Here is a 26,721-nt window from a genome sequence, read left to right on the forward strand (position 1 = left end):
ATAACTTTAACTTAGTCTAAAATATAAATACGATAACTATGATGGGGGCAGCATTTGGGTTGAAAATAAAATGTAAAACAGTTGACAAGAAAATATTTATCAAAACTACATAAAATGCAAAAGCTACAAAATTAGACATAGGATCTATGATTTACATATCTTAAGGCAGAATTGAGTTATCTCTACTTGGTTTGTTTCCAATCCTAATGTTAGAGATGTTAAAAAGGTAGATAAATCAGATTCTAAAGGGACATCTGAAATGGGGATGCTTACCTTTCTAGCTAATAACCAATTCAATCTTTTAAAACATGTGCACAAAATATAAGCATGCCCATCCTTAATTTCTCTTTTAAACTATATTTGCTATATTTAATTTAAAATTGAATTATATAAAAGTTCATGACATTAAAATTCATGTCAATTTATGAAATGTTTTTGCATCCTTTTTCGTGGTATTTATTTTTAAAGCTAAAAGGATTTTAAGGATTTCCTAAGTATGCTTTAAGATCCACCTCTGTCATAAGCCACTTGCTGGATCTAGACCAGTCACTTCTCAGTAACTTTCCCATATGGGAAACTGGACTGGCATCCTGTGCAGCACTCTCCATAGTTCAGATTGGAAGAACTGAGGAGCTAATTGGTAATTGAGAAAGGGTTGAAAATGGAATGGGTTACTATCACCACCCTCAGCCTAGGTAGCTCCAAAGTTTGAGCTTCTGTTCCTCCCCAGCCTCCTAATAAAACCCATAATTCAGGACCACTGACAGGCTTGGTTTGAAGAACTGGGTAGAGACCACGCAGATCTGCCCAGACCTAGTTTACTTGGGCCTTCTTGACCTGGTTGTTCCAGATTCAAGCATCTGCTGTGGCTGACTGGGTAAGGATCTCCTCCAACTCAGGCCCATCCTTGAGAAAATACCCACAGAGGGACCATAAGTCCAGAGGGTAAGGCCTCATACTCTACAAGCTGTACCTCTGGGCCTTTGATATGAACATTGTGCTAAACAATAAACTTCCAGGATCCCTTGCACTGTATCATTGTGTCCCCAAGGGTGAGAAAGCATTCGAAGGAGCATCAGTGACCATTGCATACATCTTGTACAGGACTCACCCTGCAACCATATTTTCTGTGGACAGAATTCATCACATGGAGTTTTCAAATAGGAACAGTTCCAAGGTAGGTCTGGCCACTGACTGAATCTTGCTGTGGTTCAGGCTGACCCAGACATCTGGATGCCCGTCAGAGCTTCTGGTAGGAATTGTAGTAACAAGTTCTTAACCAGCCTCCAACAAAACCCTGGGGATCACAAAACCAGCCTATATGTGGGACTGTTGTCAGTTGACTACCTCTGGGGTATAGAACTCTAATGCTAACAACTCGGCTAGAACCATGTGGAAGCAATTCATATAGATTATGTACTATAGATTAGCTCAAAGTCAAAGATCTCCAACACTTGGATTTCAGACAGAAGTAGGGGCACAGGCTCTTGGCCTGGTACTCTTCACTTTCTACCTAGAGGCAATGATGCTGAATGTGCTCTGCCATATTTAGCCACTCCAGTAACTGCTCCCCAGCCTATGAGTTAATCACTACTTCCTGATCAAAGTTGAATGCACCTTTCTCAACCTGCTTCCTGCTGCCATTGCCCAAAAGATTGTGTAACACCAGTTGTACAGCAAAGGACCACCCCTTCCTGCAGATATATGGGTCTTTGTTCTCTTCCTCCAATAATGTGAGTTTCTCTGACTTTGAGACATAGGTCATAGACAGCATATTCCCCAGAGACACATTATTAAAGCCTCTGTCTGTCTCAGGTCACTGTAGTGGGAAATGTTGATGTTCCAGGGAAGCCAGAGCCAGCAAATGTGAGAACATCAAGGGAAATGAAGTCAGGGGTGAAGAATTTGTCCTACTGAGAGGTGGGACAACAAGGCAGCTCCTTTCAGCAGCTGCTCAGTACTTCCCATCAACCCTTAGAATTTCATACTAATGGTTTTGTTCAACATGGCCACTAAGACTTCAAACTCCCATGTTGGAATAGAACCCTGAAGCACAGATTAGGAATGTATGATCCTTTTCTTCAGTAAGCCCCCCAGCCAAAGCATATTGGCATAATTTTTTAGGGTCCTGGTCACAGAAAATACAGGTAAGCAGGATGTAGATGTAGGGGGATTTGGGGGATGTCTGGAGCACTACACCCAGCCCTCTGTACCAAGTAGTCTTAGAAAAATGATGGGCATAGAGGCTCTGCTTAGATGACAGCAGGTTGAAGGTCTCATGGCAGTCAAGGATAGACATACTGATGGCATTGGGCAGTATGATGCCCAATGATGCCATGAGCCCTGATGCAGCTTCTTTCTTGGAAATCCCTCCCTTTTTTTGTATTTTTAATACTTTATGCCAACCATCTTTGTACTATCTATAAGTTGTGATCATATAACATACCCTCAAAAGTAAATTGAGTGGTAGCCAAAACATAGTATGTTGGATTATTATAGAGAAATACATGAATAATGAGAAAAGAAGAGGCAGATGATGATTTCAATGGGGCAAAATATGTTCTGGTATAATAATTCAAAATCAAACAATCTTGCTAGATGCAATCTAGGGAGAAATAATACCCAGTGCCAAGGTTCTGACACAATTACTACATACCATATTTTAGATGTAATAAAAAAGTAACCATTGTAAAACAAGGAGCAAAACAGTGACATCAATATGTAAAGCTAATGGGCAGTTGACTTTTTTGTCAACTTGAAAAAACCAAGACACATGGGAATAGAGAACCTTAGTTGAGGAACTAAAATGATCTGTGGTCATGGCTGTGAGACATTTTCATAATTTCTAACTGAGGTCCAGCCCTCTGTGTATGGCATAATAATTAAGCAGTCAGGTCTGGGCTTTATAAGAAAGGCAACAGAGAGCACCAAAGGCTGTGGAGGATTGCTACAAAATGCTATCTCCTGACATAGTGTGGCCGCTCATTCTATCTCACAGAAGCTTTGATTACATGATACACAAAATCAATCTAGTTGATCCCAGCATGGATATAGAAGGTGGCATCTTGACAAAAGTAGCACATACCCTCTTTACAAGGCTCAAGGTTTGTGTCTCATGAGGGCCAAAGGCAATGGATAACTGTATGAAACAGTGTTTTCTTCACATAGCAGGATGACTTCATATGAGCTCATGAGACATCTTGCCTAATACCTGTTCAAGTACAAAAAGAGCAAACAACAGCATGACCAGGTGAGGCAATATTGGGTCACACCACTATTGGCAAATAATTGGTACTACCGAAGGAGAGTCAACTTGATCTATGGTTAGGGCATCTGATAATAAAACACAAGCTCAGTAGATGACCATACGTTCAACAATATGTAGACAATAAATATTAGATTTGAGGAATTAAACCAAAGTCAGAAAGTTTAGTGGGTGGTGATGAAGGGTAGATCTGGAAGGATTTCGACGTTGTGGGTGGATATAGTCAAAATCCATTGTACAAAATTCTAAAAGAACTAAATAATACATCTCAAGACTTAATTTTAAGGAATTTAAAAATTAAAATGCTAAAATTGGTTTTTAGGTATGAATTTATTCATTTATTCTTTGTTTTTGTTATTTTTTCCCATTTCTCCTCATTTACACACACACACACACACACACACACACACACATACATACACACATACACACACACAAATCCTATATGTAAATGCATAGGTAAAACAAATGGACCTGACTTACATCAAAAGGCATGAGTTGTATAGACTAATGGGATTCAATGCTTCTACAAACACACATACACTATGAAACTAATGACACTCCACACTTATACCATCCCTCTTCTTTCTATGCCCTACAATTAACAGTGACATAGTCACTATACTAGTTTTCCTTTTTGATTGCATATATAAAAAATAAATTACTGTTCTTCTCACTTCATTTTTGCTTAACCCAGCCCAATGTCATCCATTTTAGTACAGTAGCATGGTTTTATTATTCATTTTGACTGAAAAACAATTCATGATTATATAGGGAATGTTCTCTCTCTTTTCTCTTTTTTTTTTTTCTTTTGTTTGGAGCTGGGGACAGAACCCAGGGCCTTGCGCTTGCTAGGCAAGCACTCTACCGCTGAGCTAAATCCCCAACCCCGGGAATGTTCTCTTTAATCGCTTATCAGTTAATATACATGAGCTTTATACCTTGATGATTTTGACTCACAATGCAATGATCAAAGAAATGAAGAACTCTTTTCACCATACTCATTTCATTTCTTGGAGACATATTTCCAAGTATATATATGCTGACCACATGCAAACTCTATTTTTATATTTTTGAATAATTTCTATACTGTTCTCCACACTGTATGTAAGAATCAGATTGTAGCAATACAGCAGCAGAATTTATGATTCTATTGTTTTCAATATCACCAATGTTATCTTGACAGCTGTTAAAAATATATGTAGGACAAGTGGAATGCTGTCATTAGACAGATAATTAGATTAAGGAACCTTACCAATTCTCATAACTGAGATCTGAGAACAATAGGCACTTGAATATGCTCCTGACCATATTCCTATCCTGGAGCATCTGATCATGACAGTCCACCCAAAAGATGCCCCAACATATAAAAAGACACGTGCTCCACTATGTTCATCGAGCCTTATTTATAATAGCCAGAAGCTGGAAAGAACCCAGATGCCCTTCAACAGAGGAATGGATACAGAAAATGTGGTACATCTACACAATGGAATATTACTCAGCTATCAAAACAATGACTTTGTGAAATTGTAGGCAAATGGTTGAACTGGAAACTATCATCCTGAGTGAGCTAACCCAATCACAGAAAGACATACATGGTATGTACTCATTGATAAGTGGCTATTAGCCCAAATGCTTGAATTACCCTAGATGCCTAGAACAAATGAAACTCAAGACGGATGATCAAAATGTGAATGCAGATCGCTCCTGAGAGACACAGCCAGAATACAGCAAATACAGAGGCGTATGCCAGCAGGAAACCACTGAACTGAGAACAGGACCCCTGTTGAAGGAATCAGAGAAAGAACTGGAAGAGCTTGAAGGAGCTCAAGACCCCATATGTACAGCAATGCCAACCAACCAGAGCTTCCAGGGACTAAGCCACTACCCAAAGACTATACATGGACTGACCCTGGACTCTGACCTCGTGAGGGCTGCAATGAATATCCTAGTAAGAGCACCAGTGGAAGGGGGAAGCCCTGGGTCCTGCTAAGACTGAACCCCTAGTGAACTAGACTGTTGGGGAGAGGGCAGCAATGGGGGAGGTTGGAGGGGAACACCCATAAGGAAGGGGAGGGGGAGGGGATGTTTGCCCGAAACCGGAAAGGGAATAACACTTTCGAAATGTATATAAGAAATACTCAAGTTAATAATAATAATAAAAAAAATAGGACCTTAACAACTTGTCATTTAGCATAAAACCCAGTGTTCTCCATCATAGGGTATCAAGAAGGGTCATGTAGTGTAGCCAATAAGTGTCTCCTTCCAGACATTTCTTCCTGCAAAAGGTACTTAATCTCTGGTTTGCCCTGAGTAAGACTTCTGTACCTTTTCCATCATGAATAAACCCTTTGGACAAGTAAAGACTGATTCTCTTCTCAAGGACCTCCTCCTTTGTGTGAGGGGAGAAGTCTTCAACAGACAAAACTGCACTTAAGACTCCCACTGAAGGCCCCTCTGCCCTGTTGACATCCACCTTGAGCTAAGGTAAATTCCCTCTACCCTGGCTCATTGCAGACCAGACCCCTGTTCACCCTGCCCCTTTGTCTGATCCCTCCCCTCTATATCTTAACTCTGCATAGTTCAGAGCCTTGTCTTGCTGGGAGGAATTTGAGAACCAGCCTCCACCCCAGTCCCTGCCCCTATCTTAGGCTAAGATTTGTCTCTGCTGAGCATCAGGTCAGCATATCCCACTAGCTTGGTACCTCAATGGAGGAAATGAAGGAACATAGCCTGGTGCCTCAGTGTTTTGCCCCCACAAGAGACATCCTGACACCCCAGTAGTGAGGTGAAACACAGATCGACAAACATAATGAGTTTTAAAAGCTCTGTATGTCAGGATGCATTTGTTGTAAAGATATGACAATAATTCAAATGTCTTCAATGTAATTAACAGTTCCATGAAACAAAAACAAAAATAAATATTATTTACTTAGCAATTATTAATATGCCATCCTCTCATCATATCAACTGTCTATATGATTTGTAGAAAACAGAATTGGAAAGGTAACTTTATAAGACATTTAAAGATTGGAGATTTTAGATATTTTCATTTTACTTTAAGCATACAATAGTTTTGCTGCATTCATATGCATACTTAGTGCTGTAGAGGTCAGAGGAGGCCAATGGTACCACAGACCTAGATGGAGAGAAGCTGCTATGATGATACCGGGTCCAAGCCCAACACTCTTCAAGAACAAACAGTACTAATAACCAATAATCTATAAATCTCCTCCCCGACATGGCTTTTAATTTTTAGCAGGATTCAACATTCAAGGGGTAGGGCTGAAAGGTTTTCATACCTTTAACTGGCTTAATGAACTTTTGACATGTTTGAATGAACAAACACAACAACATATAATAAGAATTGCTAAGGGAATTACTGTCTACCAGAGATGAGCCCACTCATTTATTACTAGGTGCCTAGTGTTTAGCCCTAAGACTATACAACTATACATATACATAAAGCAAAACATACCAAGCTTTTTTATATTTACATATTTTTGCATGCATGGTGTGTGTGTGTGTGTGTGTGTGTGTGTGTTTGTGTGTAATAAAAACAGAAAAAGCAGCTTTCAATTTGAGAGGCATTCAGAGGCATAGAAAAGGATGGGAAAAAGGTGAGATAATTACATATGAATTAAAAGTATAGTTTTACAAGCTCAGTAGAGGCAAAATAATATGGACCGATGTAGTCCATCACAGCATAAACATTTTAAGTTATAGAAAAATTATTGCCAAAGATCATAAAAATCCAGATATAGCTGACTATTATGAAAGATGAATAAACCAAGAAAGTAAGTCATCCAAACTTAGAGTAAAATAAATAATTCCTGTAATTTGTTATAAAACTATTAACTGGATACATGAACTGAATACTATCAGGGGTCATATTCAGAAGGAAGAGAAAGGAACTCAAACTGGTTTCAGAATTCCTAGAAAGGGGAAAGAAATACCAAGAGTAATTTGGAAGAACCATGGGTGCATACTGGTACTCAGGGTCAGGATTGGAAAGAATCATTTCTAATTGCATTTAGTCCTATAAACATGTCAGCCAGAAAACAGTGAGTTGTGGCAAGGACTAGGTGTTGTTCTGCTTATTGTGTTCAATAAAAGAATTTCAATAAGCTAATCAGAATGAGAAAAATAATCCAAAAAACTGGCATTTAGTTAAATCTGACAAGATTTGTAAACAGTAACAAGCTCTTTCAATAATTATAATTTTAGAAAAATGTGACCTGTTTTATCTTGTTTATGTGCATGTGTTTGTCTATGGGTCAAAGGACAACTTGTAGAATTTTGTATTCTTTTTTCTACCATGTATGAATTGTGGAATGAACTCAGATTATAAGGCTGGAAGTTACTTTACATGAATGAGTCTTAACTTGGGAGCTATCTTGATACTCTTAAAAATTGTCTTCAATGTGTTAATAAATTAATAACTGTCAGTATGTGTTACTTATTTAAGTTAATATTTGTACTGGAAAAGGCAATTTTTTATAAAGCTATTTGATATTTCTCAGAATTACAATGGGTACAATAGTACAATTTAATCTAAAAATTTAACATTCTAAAAATTAAACAGAATGTGACTTAAGAAACTAAAATTCCATATATATGAAGTTTCTTTGACCATCTTTGGATGCTAAAGAGAGTTTCCATGTTCATCAGGATATACGTCTGCTCAGAGTCCCTGTGATAGTGCATCATAACCTAACAAAGCCTGTCTTCCCAGCCATGATAAACTTTTTTCTATGGTACAGTATTTATTAAATAAGCAGTAATTAACTTTTGCCACATTGGTTTCTACTAAGGTATTTCTGAAATTATAATGTAGTGATCCCTAAAATCAAAGCTTACCCTACTGAATGTAATCTAGTAGTATCTATATGCACACAAAATTATTATCTTCTGTCTCTAGCAAATGTTCCTTATGCCTACCGGTGCACATCATGACAATCATCTGTATATGTGTAGGTCATAAGGCACCTGGATCATCAGGCCAGTGTCTATAGGTGACCAAGAACTGCACACTGCTACCATAATAGAAGCTTGGAGTAGTATAATAAGGGTTGGCCCCACATGCATTTGAAGTATCTATCAGGATATTTCTGGCCAAGTAACAAAATTAAACCCACAAATATCTTTAAAGTGAATTTATTCCCATTAAGAGTATTATTGGCAATGAATGACAATTTAAATTAATTAAGTAAAGTAGCCATGTCATGGAAAGGTAGCGTTAGTGTCACTCCAAGCAGATTGTCACAGTTTTCCCCTTTGCTGTTTTCCTCAGCATGTTTCTGTGCAAATGTACCCTCTCATGTGTATAAAAAGGTGAAAGGCATCTCAATAGTTTATTATATATACCAGAAAATCTAAAATCATGACAGAAAAGAATATGTTCCAGCAACATATCTTTTATTCAGAAAAAAGGGGAAGTGTTTTTGAAGCCTCTTAAAAACCAACAGGTTATTTTTACTATTAACAATGCCTGTCAAAAATCCAAAGATATGTGAAATGCCTGTGGGTTATCAATAAAATGAGAGCACAAAAGGTGTATGTTTAATATGCTTTTAAATTAGGATAATAGTAATTTTTCAGCCATTGAGATATTTTTAAATATGAAAAGATTGAATGTACTCAAAACAATACTTTAGGTCTTTTGTTACATTGACAAGAGCAAAGAAATTTATTCTTTGCAGCTGACATTTCTAGCTCTGTTGTGAATTCTTGTTTCATAATGGGGTTTTTAAAGGATGACAGTTTTTAGTTATTCTTTGTTGGTTTAATTCAAAATGCATGGCACTTCTCTTTTTGTATTTGTTTTTGTCTTCTTTTTGACACTTTATGAGGCTGTGGATAATGCATTTTGTGAACCTAAGACAGAAAAAAGGTACAAAATTGATTCATCCCTTATTCTTAAAAGCACTCCATGCTGGAATTTTGGCTATGCATACTAAACCTGCTTAAGTGAACTTACAAAATTTTGTCATTGTTTATTTATAAATTACAAATCATAGGACAATGCTAATATTTAAGTATCATGTACATTTTTTCCAGTGTGAAAACTGAGCAGACAAGTCAAGTCATATATATAACCTTTAATAAATTCACATCTTTTAAAGTATAGAATAGAGTTTGTTCAGGGCATGGGGAGGGAATTAAGAGAGTAGTGGGGCAGAGAAAGGCAGAGAAAGAGAGAGAGAGAGAGAGAAAGAGAGAGAGAGACAGAGACAGAGACAGAGACAGAGACAGAGACAGAGAGACAGAGACAGACAGAGAGACAGACAGAGACAGAGAAAGAGAGAGAGGTAGAAAAATAGAGAGGAGGAGTAGAGGAGAGGCTTGCTATGAGCATGTGTAGAGAAGGAGGCAGGGGAATGGGAAGAAAAAGGTCAAAGGGGGAAGAGGGTAAGAGCAAGAGAATAAGAGAGCAAGAGAGGAAGAGAACAAGAGGGCAAGAGGGAAGAAGAGCAAAATCACATTTGTTTATATCAGAAATAATCTAAATTATATACCTTGTTCAAGGAACCCACAAATATTTGCCCTATCCTCAAACCAGTATATCTGACTCAACTTTATTACAGATAGAAAGACTATTCTGAAGCAACTGCTCAGTACTCTTGATTTATCACTTTTGACTACACAGACATGTTCCATACACATATAGTACAACTTAAAAGAAGCATAAATCATAATAGATAACAGTGGCAACCTTACACTACATGGCTGAAAAGTAAAAAGCATTATTTTAAGTATTTGATGTGCACATTTGCATATCTAGTTACTTCCCAGATTGTCCATATGGTAACATCTTATTTGTGTGAATATAGCTGAGAGATGTTACAGGAGATAGGAACCATATACAATTTTACAACCTAGTCTGTTCACTAGCAGCATTTCCTTTAAGGAGGATTCCCCAAAGATGCTGTAAAACTACAACTATTGTTCAGAAGGATTTCCTGAATCATCATACACTTTATATTTTCATACCAGGCTTATGTTTTCTCTTCTCTGTCAGCTGGTTATAGGGAGTACATAACTGGAACACAAATTTTGCCCATTTGAGGAAAGATAATTTAGCAGCAACATGTGTTTTGGTTCATTTAGCAAAGTTCTTACACCTTCAAGACCAAACTAAACGAATTCACATTACATCACATTCATTTAGTAATAGTGCAGAGTTTTGATACTTACATATAATTTAAATTTTAGAATCTGTTCATGATATTGCTGCTCAATATTTTCTGTAAACTCTAGTGAAGGTATCAAGTCAAGGACTCTTTTATTTTATAAAGTAGTTCTTGAATGAATAGTACAATTTTCGTCAAAAGTTCTATGTGCCTATACTATGATTGAGCTGTTAGACTTACACATAGAAAATACAGACTTTAACTTGGTCTTATATTTTTCCAAACACTAGCTCTTAATACAAATATAAAGTATTTGGTAGAATATTAATTCTATAGCAATACCCTTGTATGCTTTTAATTTTAGACATGCTTCAAACAGTATTTTGTTTATTACGTTAATATGAGCAACCTAATATATCCACAGCTGTAGACTATGGGAAGTTCAGGGTCCTGGCAGGATTTTCCTTTTTGCGTGGTTCCATTTTCATTCTACATACTCCAGCAACAAAAATACTTATAAGTATTTCTATAAATTTTTCCACCCTGCTCACTGAGCCACATCAATATTGTCTCATTGGAGTTTTGAGGCACTGTGCGTCACAGAAAAGCCATGTGATCTCAGTCCATGCAGACTAAACTGTACTTACAATTATAGAGCTGACACATAACTCAGAATGAACGATGAGTAGAATCACACTGCTGTCCTTGACACTTGAAGAAAAGAGCTTGGGATATTATTAAGGAAAGGGAAATAGAAATGCAAAAACAAGAAAGACAGTCTTAGGGTCTGTCTCAGTTAGGGCTTTACTGCTGTGAATAGACACCATGAGCAAGGCGAGTCTTATAAAGGACAACATTTAATTGGGGCTGGTTTATAGGGTCAGAGGTTCGGTCCATTATTGTCAAGGCGGGAGTATGGCAGCGTTTGGCAGGCATAGTGCAGTTCGAGCTTAGAGTTCTACATCTTCATCTGAAGGCTGCTAGTGGAAGACTGGCTTCCAGAGAAGACAGACAAGGATATTAAAGCCCACAGTGTCTCACCTAGTCCAACAATGCTACAGATCCTAACAGTACCACTCCATGGTCTAGCATATACAAACCACAACAACAGCCAATAACTGTAGAAACAGGAACCACATAAATAGATATATCTGAGTACCTCAGAATGTGTTAATTTGCATGAGGAACAGAGGTACAGATGAAATAGAAACTACATGTACAGTCATCTTTGTAAACAATTCACCAACATTCTCTTCTGCATAAGCCAGAAAAGAAAGTTAATTAAGAATATTAAGAGATAATCATTATTACATTCTTCAGGTTCTTGTCTTGAATTCTGTAATCTGTACTTGTCTTAGGAAGAGACTGATATACCATATTCCAAGTGCATTCCTGTTATAAAATATCCATGTAGGATTCTTGTAATCAATGAAGACCTTGTGAGTTACCAAACATGGTGAATGAGTATAACTGTGTCAATTGTAAATTCTGGAATTATAGAAATAACTTAAATTGAGATCCTATATGATCATAGATTTCATATGTGTTCTCCAGGCTCTGGATTATGCATCAGATCATGTTGAAGAAGAGTGTAAAAACATTGTGTCATAAAAACCAAGATATAAACTCACGTTATTATCATAATTCTGGGTTTATTTTGAGTACTTGAAATTAAGGAATTAGAGAACAGAATGATAAAAAGATGTAAATGTATACTACAAATGGGGTAATATTCCTCATTCAATATTTTTTTTAATTTTTAGATTGTATTTAGATTATATATTATATTATGTATATTCCTGGGAGTTTAAAATGTACACAGATCTCTATAATTAATACTATAATCTTGGTTAAAATCATGATATTGCCCAATCTTTCACAATGCAGATTTGGTAAAAATGAAACAAGAAAGAAAGAAAAATAATCTCAAATCAGTGATTGGGGAAGTAATGGAGATTGGTGGAATGTTATGGATAGCAAAAGATGGGTTATGGAGACAGAAAACTGATCCTAATTTAAGATGAGAAAATTGAGTAGAAGAAGAGGTCCTTGGACTGAAACATTTATCTGATAGAATAGACAAAGTCAAATAAATTATAGTGTAATATTAAGTTGAATTACCAAAGGATAAAAAATAAGATAGTAGAGAATAATGTCACAGAAGGTAAGCAAGGCCACTCTGAAGAAAAAAATTAATGGATCACAGATTAAATAATGCAGGAAGGTCAAGTAATAGTTGAACTGAAAAGTTATTTATTACATTTTGAAAATAGAAGTCACTTTATGAACTGTGGAAAACATTATTTTGTTAAAGATGTAGTGGGTGGAATTGGTATGCCATCAGGTTGAGGAGCTAATAGGAGGTCAGAAACATGACAATATTTTCCGACTATAGAAGATTTGATTTAAAATAAATGACATTATACTGTTAGAAACATAGGCAAGGGTTGTATATATTTAGGTGCAGATGGTCATAGCACAACTTAAAAAGAATATGATGGAAGAAAATTATCATCTAAAGCATAAACTGTGTAGACAGAATTCCCATGTGTTCGCTTTACCATTGTATAACACGCATACTATTTAACTGAAAATATATGCAGGGGAAAAAAGCATTAAACAAACAAAACTACAAAGGTAAGAAGAAGTAAGATATTATTTCTATGTCCACACAGTTAACAGTGGGGGACCATCTCCATGGTCATTGTGAAGAAGACACCTGACCACCAGGTTTAAAAAAATCTTACACTTTAATGTACACAATTGCTGTTGGAATTACGATGGATACTAGCATCAGATTTGTTCTCCAGTGGATCCTCGTTAGAGGATTAAAGTGGACTTATTCCAATTGCAGGGCCTTGAAAGAGTCCTGGATTGTTATTTTGCATCACTAATCCTGGATAATTTGTGTGGCTGCTTGCCTTCTTTGGAAAGCGAAATATTGAGTCTGGCAAGAATCATCATTGGTATTGAATTAATGAAATATAAAATGTTGTCAACTAATCCCATTGGATAGAGTAATGTATGGACTCTTTTTAGTTCATTATCTTGTTGCTCCACAACCCAGAGGAGCTCCTACCCTTTCAGTTCTTGAGTGGAAATGATCTTCTGCAGTAAGTCAGCTTCACAGAAATTTGGCCACTGTTCCATATGCTCCAAGGATGTGTGATTTTCCACTTTTGCCATGTTTTGGAATAGTAAAGCAATCTTTCTACATGTCGCCATTCTCTCTAAAACTGGCCCTGTTTCATGTATAAGGCTAAATATAATGGCAACAGTTAGGCATGCTTTCTGCTTTAATTATGCAAGATTTTAAAACTGTCAAAGTACTATTGTCCTCTAATCACCGAGCAAAACTCTTGTTCAGATTAATTGATATACTGAAAAATCAAGTTAAATTAACATCATTTTTATTCTATATTATTGTGATCAAAATTACCTGTGACATATATGATATGTGTTATTTCATTCCTTTAGAAAAATTAGTCCATGATTCTTTCAATAAAGTAATATAAATCATAATTGTATTATTTTCTGGTTTTAAATGTAAAATATATACCTATCTGTACATAGTTTTGTTTAGAAACACTGAATTTCATGCAGATATTTTTCTATTTGACACATTACTAGGCAGGTTAGCAGATGATTCTACTTCACTGAACATTGATATGAGAAACGTAATATTGTTATCCTGATGTCTCAGAACCATATTCCTTAAATGTAGAACAACTGACCAAATTTCTTAAAATTGATTTTCACAGTTAGAATATTCACCAAGGAAGATATAAAAAAATGACCATGGAGAATGAGAAAGTCAGAAAATAATAGTATCTTCTTGGACACTACAATGACTTGGGGAGTTTTGTTTTACTATAGCAACACCTTCTAAGATCTCATAGTTATTTGCATCTAAATCCTCTACCAAGAAATGTATGAGAGAAACATTTGAATGATATTTTGTATTGTTTCCCTGAAAGAACTTCTTGCCAGGATTTCATCCTCAAGGAATTTAAAGCATTACTTCCTTGTCTATTTTAAATTTTGCAAAATCAGAGTTTACATACTAATGTATTTACTTACATAAATTTTCAACCAATTTTAATGCAGATGTTAGAATCATGAGGATTTATACAGTAATCAGTACAGTGTATACTCAAGGAGCAGAGTGAAAGATAAAAGATGAAAGGTGGAAAAATGCAGAGAGAAGAGAGACAGACAAAAATACACATGCACAGAAAGAGAGACAGACAGACAGATAAACAGACATAAAAAAAGAGACAAACACAAACACATATATAAACATTGACAAAGACACACACTGAAATACACAGTGAAAGAGAATATATATATATATATATATATATATATATATAAAATGTGGCACATTGACACCAAGAAACACACACACACATACAAACACACACACACATACATACATACACACACACATGCACACACACACACACACACACACACACCTACAAAAGGAAAATGTCTCACTTGTGTAATCAATAGCTCTGCTTTGTTCATCTCTGAGTACAATTAATATGAGAAAAATTAATTGATTTGGATTTTACTTGCTACAAAGGCAGGTAAGCATTAGGTTCTAAAAATAAAAACAGAAAGATCATGTGTACTTCCATAATATATATATATATATATATGTATATATATTCTTATAAATTGTTTTATGCTTGACTATTAGGAAAGGAAAAATATACATTTCCTTTGTTTTGATAAGACAATGTCACCATGACCAAGGCAAGTTCAAGACAATAAAATGTGTTTGGAGCTCAATTTCAGAGAGTGAGTCCAAACAATCGAGGTGTGGGCATGGCAGCAGGCAAGTAGTCAGAAAGACACTGTAGCTATAGTATAAACTCTCATATGATCCACAACCCTGAAACAGAGAAAGCTAACTAGGAATGGCCTGAGCTTTGGAAATCTTGAAGCCTTCCACAATGCCAAATATCCTATTCCTTCCCAAATACCTCTTTCAGTTAGGAACCAAGATTTAAATGTTTGACTCTATAGGGGAGGTGCATTCCCTTTCAAATTACTACAAGGAGAAACATCAAGATTCATTTAAAATTTTTATTGTAAAACAAAATTTTCCTAATAAAACTTCATATGCTTTATTTATTTATTTACTACAAATAAAAGAATCTATCTAGTTTTATGATGTTCAGATGCTCATGCACTGGTTTCTAGAGAGAAAACCTTCACAAGGAAAGCTGATAGCCAAGCAATAAATACTGAACTATTATTAAATATGCATTGAACATCAACTATGTAACTTGAGAGTGAGTCACAGGAGGCCAAAGAATAATTTAACTATCATGGAGATAAAATAACCGGTGATTGAAAAAATAATGTTCTAAAGATGTTTTTAAATCTTTCTCAAATGAACGTTGCATATTTTTTTTATTTTAATGGCTCCTATAGTAACCAACAGTTAAAATTTTAACTGTTTTGTTTTAAGCTTTCTACATTGAATTACTTATAGAAGCTGGCTGTCAACCCCTCATCCTTGTCTTATATGGTATACTCTGCAAATTCTGATATGAGGAAAGGCTTGTGGAGAGTAGAGACATGACAGCTGTCAGATTCTTTGTCCAAATTTAATCAGGAATCAACCATAGAGAAATGTCCTAATCCATCAACACCTGCTTGGGATAAGCAGTCAACCCACCAGAGACAGAGCCAAATATAGTGATTTAATTAATTGAAAGGTTTTGGCAGATCATCAGTGCGTAGGGTGTCAGTGCCAGCTCTGGCTGTAACCAACATAGAACAGAATCTTCACTATAGCATATTCATACTCTAGTATTAGACATTTCCTTATCTTTTTTTACTTCATTCATGTAAGACAATAAGAAAATACTGGAGAGAATGAAATAATATATAAAGCATCACTTCTCTTTTTCTTTTAAAGAGGCATTTACAATTTCTTACAAATTAAGATACTGAAAATTAATAAATATCCACTAATCCTCATCATGCTATGACTGCAATCCACTCACAAACTAACTTTGTTAATTTGCTTTTATATCCATGATACTTATTATAGTATTGATATACATGTGCTACAATTTAAGATGGAAAGTAATGCAATAAAGATATGTTTAAAATTAATATCAATCCACTGATAAATATCAGTATTTTAAAAGAGCAATCAAAAGTAACACCTATGATATAAACAAAGGATATAAACTATTTTAGAAGCATTTGTAAAGTATCAACATGCACTGACAATTCAGTTGAGCAAAAGCACTGGCTGCCATTTGAAACGTCACATAAAAACAGAATTTCACGTTTTTTTATAGCTGTGTCGCTGTTAGAACACCTGGTATTGCTCAGTTTTAGAAGCAGATGGAGTGAATATTATTGTGCAGTTCACCTGGAAATTGATACCTCTCTTCTTGTGTTTAGTCCTTGATCTTTAGTCTTTTATACTTGGCTAGAGAATATATATTATTCTACAGAATATTTCAAAAGTTCTACGTTGAGTGCTAGGAAAGTATATACAAAAATCTTGGAATAGTTATGTGAGGAGACTTTACTTTCTGAGAAAAGATAAAATTTTCCACTACTAAGTAACTAAGTTATTTGAAATATTAAAATTAACCACATTGTATTTTACTCAGATTTTTGAAATATTCTTACTAACTAGTCATAGGTAGCACTAATTCTTCTGATTTTATACTTATAATAATACATAATGAATAAGTCTTAACATTGCATGCAGAAATATAACATTTTCACTATATAAAAGAAATATAGTTTATTACATACAATTGAATCAAGATTCACAATAATTAACTATTTACTAAGAGAAAAGATTGAATATATAATTTAAATATAAGCTCTTGAATCTTGATTATATTTTATAATTTTAAAATTGAAACTGATTTAATTTAACACATTTAATCATTAATACATCAAAAACAGTTTCTCTTCACCTCATCTTCTCTCTCCTCCAGATATGTTCTGCCTTAATTTATTTTCAGAAAACTACAGCCATTCATCACAACCAAACAAGACAAAACAGGATAAACTAAGACAAGGCAAAAAGGCCTTCAATCCATACTGAACAAGAAAACCAAGTAGGAAGAAAAATATCTCAAGAACAGACAGAATTTGCATATGGTATGACAGTATACTGAAATGACCCTATAATTCCACCAAAGAACTCCAAAACCTGATAAACTACTTCAGCCAATTGGCTAGAAATAAAATTAATTCATCCAAATCAGTAGCCTTCCTCTACTTAAAGGATAAAAAGGATGAGAAAGAAATTAGGGAAATGACACCCTTCACAATAGTCATAGATAATATCAATACCTTGGTGTGACTCTAACCAAGCAAGTGAAAGAGCTGTATGACAAGAATTTCAAGTCTATTGCAAAAGAAATTGAAGAAGATCTCAGAACTTGGAAAGATCTCCCATGCTAATGGATTGGCAGGATTAATACATTAAAAATGGGCATCTTGCAGAATGAAATCTACAGATTCAATGTAATCCCCATCAAATTTCCCACTCAATTCTTCACAGAATTAGAAAGAGCAATTTGGAACTTCATTTGAAATAACAAAAAACACAGGATAGCAAAAATTGTTTTCAACAGTAAGAGAACTTCTAGGCAAATTACCAGCCCTAACCTCAAGTTGTATTACAGAACAATATTGATAAAAACTATATAGTTTTGGTACAGAGACAGGCAGGCAGATCAATGAAATAAAATTGAAGACCCAGAAATGAACCAACATACCAATGGTCACTTGATCTTTGACAAAGGAGCTAAAACCATCCAGTGGGAAAAGGGCAGCCTTTTCAACAAATGGTGCTGGTTCAAGTGGCAGTCAGCATGTAGAAGAATGCAAATTGACCCATTCTTATTGCCCTGTACAAAGCTTAAGTCTAAGTGGACCAAGGACCTCCACATCAAACCACATTCACTCAAACTAATAGAAGTGGGAAAATGCCTCAAACACGTGGGCACTCGGAAAAATTTCCTGAACAGAACACTAATGGTTTATGCTCTAAGATCAAGATTCAACAAATGGGACCTCATAAAATTGCAGAGATTCTGTAAGGCAAAGGATACTGTCATTAGGACAAAATGACAACCAACGGATTGGGAAAAGGTCTTTACCAATCCTACATCTGATAGAAGGCCAATACCTAATATATAGAAAGAACTCAAAAAGTTAGTCTCCAGAGAAGAAATATCCCTATTAAAAACTGGGGCACAGAGCTAAACGCAGAATTCTCAGCTGAGGAATATTGAATGACTGTGAAGCACCTAAAGAAATGTTCAACATCCTTATACATAATGGAAATGCAAATCAAAAACACCCTGAGATTCCACCTGACACAGGTGACAGCAGATGCTAGCAAAGATATGAAGAAAGAGGAATACTCCTTCATTCTTGGGCTTGCAACCTGGAACAACCACTCTGGAATTCAGTCTGGCAGTTCCTCAGAAAATTGGACATAGTATTACCTAAAAACTCAGCTATACCTCTCCTGGGCACATACCCAAGCGATACTCCAAAATATTACAAGGACACATGGTTTACTATGTTTATATCAGCCTTATTTATAACAGTCAGAAGCTGGAAAGAACCCAAATGTCCTTCAACAGAGGAATGGATACAGAAAATATGGTACATGTTCACAATGGAGTACTACTCAGCTATTATAAACAATGTTTCATGAAATACTTAGGCAGAAGAGTGGAACTAGAAAATATGATCCTGAGTGAGGTAACCCAGTTACATATGGACTGCACTCACTGATAAGTGGATATTAGCCCAAAAGCTTGGAATATCCAATATAAAATTTCATGGACCATGTGAAACTCAAGAAAAAGGAAGACCAAATTGTGCACGCTTCTTAGAATGTGCAACAAAAATACTCACAGGAGGAAATATGCAGACAAAGTGTGGGACAGAAACTGAAGAAAAGGCCATCCAGAGACTGTCCCACCTGGGAATCCAGTCCATATACACCCACCGAACCTGGAAAATATTGAGGATGCCAAGAAGTGCATGCTAACAGGAATCTGATACAGCTGTCTTCTGGGAAGGGGAAGCTCTGCTAGATCCTGACAAAGATAGAGAGAGGCAGATGCTTGCAGCCAACCATTGAACTGAGAATGGGGTTCCCAATGGAGGAGTTAGAGAAAGGACTAAAGGATATAAAGGTATTTGTGACCCCATAAGAAGAGCAACAATATCAACCAACCAGACCCCCCACTGCTCCCACAAACTAAATCACCATCCCAAGAGTACATAGTAATGGACCAGCTATGTATGTAGCAGAGGATGGCCTTGTCCGGCATCATTAGGAGGAGAGACCCTTGTTCCTGTCAAGGCTTGTTGCCCCAGTATAGGGGAATGTCAGGGCAGGGAGGGTGGAGGGAGTGAGTGTGTGGGTTGGGGAACATCTGTAGAGAAGCAGGAGGAGATAGAAGGTTTCTGGAGGGGAAATCGGGAAGTGGATACAATTCGAAATGTAAATAAAAAACATTCAATAAAAATGTTAAAACAAACAAACAAACAGAGGCCCATTGCACTCATTGTTAGGAGTCCCACAGAAACGGGAAGCGAATGGTTATAACATGTTCATGGAAAACCTTGTGAAGATCCATGCAGGTCTTGAATTCCTTTTTAGTTTCTGTTAGCTCAGGTGAGCCTGATTCGTTATTTCAATGAACAATGTTCTTTTGGTATCCTCCAGACCTTTGACTCCTATATTTTTTCATTGTTTCTTCCAGAAATTTTCCTGAGCTCCAAAATCTCTCTGCAAAATGTCTGGCTGTTGTCCCTGTATGTGGTCCTACCAGGTGCCAGATGAAGTCTCACTGATGAGTACTGGACGTTTCAGAAATCTTTGAGAGTAGTAGAATATAATTAGAAATTATTCATTGATTTTTCTCCAATCTACCAAACTGTAGAGCAACTTTTTTCCTAAGAACTCCACCAATTTTGTCTTTTACAAAATAGGGAAACATCATCTTGTCCAATTTACAAGTTTCATGATGCAATCCTCATGAAGATGAAAAAGTAAAAACAAAATGAAAACTTCACTTTGTTGTGATTTAATGACTAATAATCAGTAGCTGTTGGCTATCAACTAATGTTTCCTGGTAATGTTTTCTAAAGAAAAGATAAAGGAAACTGTGGAGTTGTATTCATGGGGCAGTGGGGAGGATCTGGCAGGTAATGAATGAGAGAAAATCATAATTAGAACATATCCTATCATATTAAATATTGTCAATAAAAAGAAATATTAATTATGAGTATTTTTTAAAGTTTCCAACATTATTATTATCCATGACAGAAGTGAAATTCAAACTTCTTAGAGCTTCTTGTTTCCCTGGTCAGGATGGCTCTATTAAATCAAATAACATGATGGAGAGGCAGTTGGAAAATTACAATCCTTGTACACTAATAAAGAGAATAGTCAAAATGAAATTAAGTCTAGATTACTTAAAAAACTAAATATGACACTTCCATATAATTCAGATCTACTACTTCTAAACATATACACAGAAGACTTATTATACATACATTTGGTCATTCATGTTCACTATAGCTCTGTTGCAAAAGCCAGCAAATTTATTCTAGAATATAATGCATAAATTAATATTCAAAATAAACTGTTTATAGATGAAATATTATAAACCTATAAGAAATTTTAAACTATACATTTTTTCTGATTAATTCTGCAACTATGTGCGAGTGACTCCCAGGACCCAAATGGGGATGTGATTAGCCACAATACCCAACAGTGGGGAGATAGAACCTGAAGAGATGACCCTCAGTAGACAGATATGGTCCCTAGTTGCATATGGGGTCACACACCCATCTCAAAATCCCAGAATTGTCCCTGTCTAAAGAAAACACAGGGACAAAAACATGGAGCAGTGACTGAAAGAAAGGCAATCCAGAGACTTCCAAACCTTGGGATCCATCCCATCTGCAGACACCAAACCCTGACACTATCGCACATGCTAAGAAGTGCTTGCAGACAGGAGCCTGATACAGCTGTCACCTGAAAGGCTCTGCCAGAGCCTGACCAATACAGATGCGGATGCTCATATCCAACGACCAGACTGAGCACCCGGACCCTAATGGGGGAAATAGGGAAAGGACAGAAGGAACTGAAGTGGTTTGCAATCCCATAGGAAGAATAACAATATCAACTATCCAGACACCTCAGAGCACCCAGGGACTAAACCACCAATGAAAGAGTATATATGAGTGGGTCCTGGGCTCCTGCTACATACGTAGCAGATGGACTGCTTTATCTGGCATCAGTAGAAGGGGACTTGCTTGGTACTGTGGAGGCTTGCTTCCCAGAGAAGGGGGGATGCTAGAGGGGTGTGGCAGGAGTGGGTGAGTGGGTAGAGGAGTACCCTCTTAGAGGAAAAGGGGTGGGGTGGGACTTTGCAGAGGGAAGAGTGGGAAGGGAGACAACATTTGAAATATAAATAAAACGATTAATAAAGAAAAATATGCAACTGGAATATAATACTGTCATCATCAGTGGTGTTACATTTCAAAAATGTTCTCACTGGTACAATAGTGGCACCACTGTTATGGGTTCACTATCAGCTCTTATATTGGATCTCTGTGACCTTCTCGATGGGCAATAAACCTTTCCTGGTTTAGTAAATCTTGTCAAAATATATTAGCTTGAGGGAGATCATCAGTCCTAGATGTGAGTTGATGACTCTTATTTGACTGAATTGGCATGAGGCTAAACCACTTTCTAAATATTTACATTTACACGCATAGAGAATGATTACCCTCAATCATAGATTTGCATTGCATGAGGATGGTGAATTGAGAGATTCACAACTACTTACCATGCTCTGAATAAGTGACAATTTAGTAGTGATGTATTAAAAAGAAATTCATTACATCCCATATAAAGTTCATGAAACATGATGAAGAAAAAGGGAACAAATGCAATGAGAGAGAAGGGCATGAGTAAGAAAATTTCATCATGTAAAATAGTTGTTGCATACATGGTCTAACTCATAGCAGCTTTGCATGCCTTCATTGGCCCAATAAAAGAGCAAGCCCTTGGGGAATTAATTTGCTTAAGCAGAGAAGTCAATCACAAATCACTCAGTGGTTCATGGTATCCTACTTTATTTAGCTGCCACTAACTGTTGACAGATTATGAAGGGGAAGAATAATTTTCAATAGTTTTGCATCCACTCATGGCCAATACCTGCAATGGATGATTCCAAATTCATGGCCACACAGATTGTCCTGGCCAAACCCAGTTGTTCAGAAACCAAAGAAGAGAGGTGAATGTAGAAAAACACACATGCAGGGGGAGATAAAGGACAGCAAATGTGGGAAGAACAAAGACTGGTAGAAAGCTGTGATGCTTTCTATATGATTGGCCTAGGGAGTGGCACTATTTGGAAGCATGGCCTTAGAGTAGTTGTGGCCTTATTGGAGTAGCTGTGTCACTGTGGGCAGGAGCTTTAAGATCCTACTTCTAGCTGCCTGGAAGCCAGTATTCTGTTAGATACCTTGAGATGAATATGTAGAACTCTCAGTTCCTCCTGCACCTTGCCTGCCTTGATGCCACTGTATTTCTGCCTTGATAATGGACTGAACCTCTGAACCTATAAGCCAAACCCAATTAAATGTCCTTATAAGAGTTGCCTTTGTCATGGTGTCTGTTCACAGCAGTAAAACCCCTAACTAAGACAAAGAGTTACATAAAGAGAGTAAAGTATACACATGTGAAATAGTCAAAGAGGGATAAATCTACAAGAAAGCAATTAATCAGAATAAGTGGTCAGTATAAATTCAGAATAAGCAATCAAATAGTGATAATGGGAATTCAACTTGAACTTGTTTGTCCCTTTCATTTTGTCTTCTACATAAAATACTCATTCATAGTGATGTGAAACAATTTTTTAATATACATATGAATCATCATTTAATCTAATTCCTCAAGAAATAATAGTTTATTCTAGTATGTTTTACATCTTTTATTTATTTATTTATTTTTGCCTTCAAGGAAGATATTTTGCTAGTGTGTGGATAGTCACACTTCTATCACAATTGATCATGATGCCTGCAAAAAGTACTTACCCTTTTGGACTTGCCACTGACACATTCTACTAGAATCAGCCTCTTTCATGTAAGAGTTCATTAAAAGTGAACCTGCCACAGAGTGTCCTTAGAGTTGGATTTATGGGCCATCATCATGCTTTAAGGCAGGAGAGTGGAGCAGCCTTTAAGGTGATATATGATTATGTCAGGAAGTTTGAACCTCTCCAAAGTTCATGAAACTACAAAGTGTCTTAAAATAATTAATTTTTATAAGCTCATCCTCTCCATTATTACTTTAAACGGATTTTTATGGGAATTCATCTGCCAATCCTTCTCACATGCCCTTTCGCAATTGTCCCTACTCAAATTTTTCCACACACTTAGATTTTGTCATGAATTAAAATCCTGTGACAAAAAGCAAACCAAGAAACCAAACCAAAACAATAACAACAAAATTCCATCCTAATACAGATCCTAATGAAGCATTTCAATGAGTATTTTTAAATAAATAGGATTTAGGCAAAACATAGAAATTTCTATTGTAGAATAAGACTTTCCAACATTAGTTGAATAATGGTCTTTGAAAACACCTTAAATAACATCATTTTGGGAGATTTTTGTAAGTAATTTATGATGATATTGCAATGAACTTTTGACATTTGAGCTAGTTAATGTATCACAGAATTGAATAACACACTGTGTAGTGGTTTGAGTATGTTGGCTCAGGGAGTGGCATGATTTGGGGGTGTACCTTTGGGGTAGATATGTCTCTATGGGCATGGATTTTAAGACCCTCATCCCAGCAGCCTGGGAACCACTCTTTCTGTTTGAACTTTCAATTCCTACTGCATCATACTTGCCTGGACCCTGCCATGCTCCTGCCTTAACGATATGGACTGAATCTCTGAATCTGCAATGTAGCTCCAATTAAATGTTGTTTTTCTAAGAGTTGCCTTGGTCATGGTGTTTGTTCACTTCAGTAAAACCCATACTAAGACACCATATTAAAATAAAATATTGTCAATATTAAGTACTTTTTATCTACAAGTTTTGTCACTGTCTATAAAGAACAAATAAGTCTGGTTAGTGCTTTAATTCCTTAAATGAGTTTGATTCTGCTGTTTAATTTTATTCATGAATTATCAAGAATATTTCAAAGACTAGAGATTAAGCTACAGTAAAAAACAGGGCAAGACTGAGTGAATGGCTGGGAGTGAATAGGAGGGTATCATGTCTCCTCTCCAAATGCACTGCTCTCCAGAAGCATCCACATGTTAAATACCATAGGGCTCTTTAAGCCCAGAGTATAGGATATCATAAACATATATTCAACTTCCAAATTAGTGATTGTTCTTAAATAATTTTATATACACACATTTTAATGTTGCTCATATACACCTGTGACTTCCCTCTCATTTCACCTTTTCTATCATTAGTGCTCACTTACTCTTCTCCAATATTTTCTCTATACAGTTGTGGATCATGAGCACGTAATTATTCAGAATGTATTTATAAAAATGTATCACATTTGTGTTTTTGAGACTGCCTTATTTTTCTTAAGTAATATGATGAATTTCCTTTTCATCTTCCTGAAAATAAACATAACTTCAATTATCTTCATGGTTGAAAAATGTATGGTTTTTTTATGCTAACCTTTGTTTATTTGTCACTTAATGAGTTCTTATTTTCATTGAAAACCTTCACTGTCATGAATAGTGCCACAACTCATATTTCCATGAACAGATGCCACCTATGTGAAGATTCATATTATTTTGAAGATATTATAAAAAGAGTAATAATTACATCATTTGGTGGGTCTAATTTGAGTTTATAAAAAATAAATGCTACAAAATGGTGGTTATTACTTTGTTTTCATCAACAGTAAATAATTATACCCCCTTCCATACCAGTATATTCTATTATTTATCTTATCAGCAATAAATATTATTATTATTAATCATTCCATTCATTTACATCTCAAATGATATCCCACTTCCCAGTTACCCACTCAAGCAACCCCCCATCCCACATCTGACCTTTCCCTTCCCTTTGTCTGTATGATTATGCTCCCCAACCCAATTACACCCTCCCTCCCACTGCTCCAGTATCCCCCAACACTGGGGAATTAAGTCTTCCTGGGACCAAGGACCTCCCTTCTCATTGTTGTCAGGCAAGGCCATCTTCTGCTACATATGTATCTGGAGCCATGGTACACTCCTTGGTTGGTGGTCTAGACTAAGATAACTGAGTGGTCAGGTCAGGCCAGGCTAGGCTATGGTGCTTTTTTTTTTTTTTTTTTTTTTTTTTTGGTCTTTTTTTTTTTTTTTTTAAAAGTAATCGAAATATAATGTTCACTTAATTACATAATGGGGTTGCAATTCCCCTCCTCTCCTCTAGACCTTCTACCAGCTCCTGCTTCAAGTTCTCTGAGCTCAATCTGATGGTTGATTCCAAGCATTCATATCTGCATTGGTCAGTTGCTGGCCAGAACTCCTCAGGACCAGCCACACTAGGTTCCTGTAAGAAAGCACCTTTGACCATAACAACACGGTTGGTGTCTGCAGACATGATGGATCACCAGGTAGGGCAGTCCCTGGTTCGCCCTTCCTTCAGTCTCTGTTCCATTTTTCTGTCCCTGTTTTTCTTTTGACAGGAATATTTCTGGGTTAAAAACTTTGAGATGGGGGTGTCCCCATCCCTTGTCCAGGGACCATGCCTATCTGCTGGAGGAGGCCTAGGAACTCTCTCACCCTTTGTGCATTTTGGCTAAAGTCATTCCTGTTGGATTGTGGCAATAAATATTCTTTCTGAGTAAGATACATGCTTAGTGTAGTTTTGATTTTAGTTTACTTCATAATGATGTATCTTGAACCCATTTTTTATATAATGATTGGCTGCAAGACTTCTTGTGAGAATGGTGTTGACAATACCTTTTTCAATTCATTTTTAAAAATTTTATGGCGAGGTCAATTTCTCATTTTTTATTTGTCTGCCTATGAATTTTAATACATGTCTATCATATGAATATATATCTAAATTAATGTCATTATTTACTCTTTTACTCATTTCATGAATATATTTTCTTTATAGAAGTTTTTATTTTTTCTCTTATTAGTATTCATTTCTGTATTATTGGAGAGCTACACAGAAATGTTTCAATTGAGGCAATTACCAGGTAATCCTAAATACTTCCACATTCTGGACTATTATACCTAGGTCTTGATCAATTTT

The 26,721-nt window shown here is 36.1% G+C and overlaps 1 pseudogene; it reads right to left on the minus strand.

Moving 5' to 3' along the window:
- Window positions 1–852: 852 nt before the first annotated feature.
- On the minus strand, window positions 853–26,058 carry LOC116895992 (annotated as a pseudogene).
- Between the last annotated feature and the right edge of the window lie 663 nt (window positions 26,059–26,721).

The sequence above is a fragment of the Rattus rattus genome, chromosome 3, assembly GCF_011064425.1.
Source record: "Rattus rattus isolate New Zealand chromosome 3, Rrattus_CSIRO_v1, whole genome shotgun sequence".
Classification (NCBI taxonomy): domain Eukaryota; kingdom Metazoa; phylum Chordata; class Mammalia; order Rodentia; family Muridae; genus Rattus; species Rattus rattus.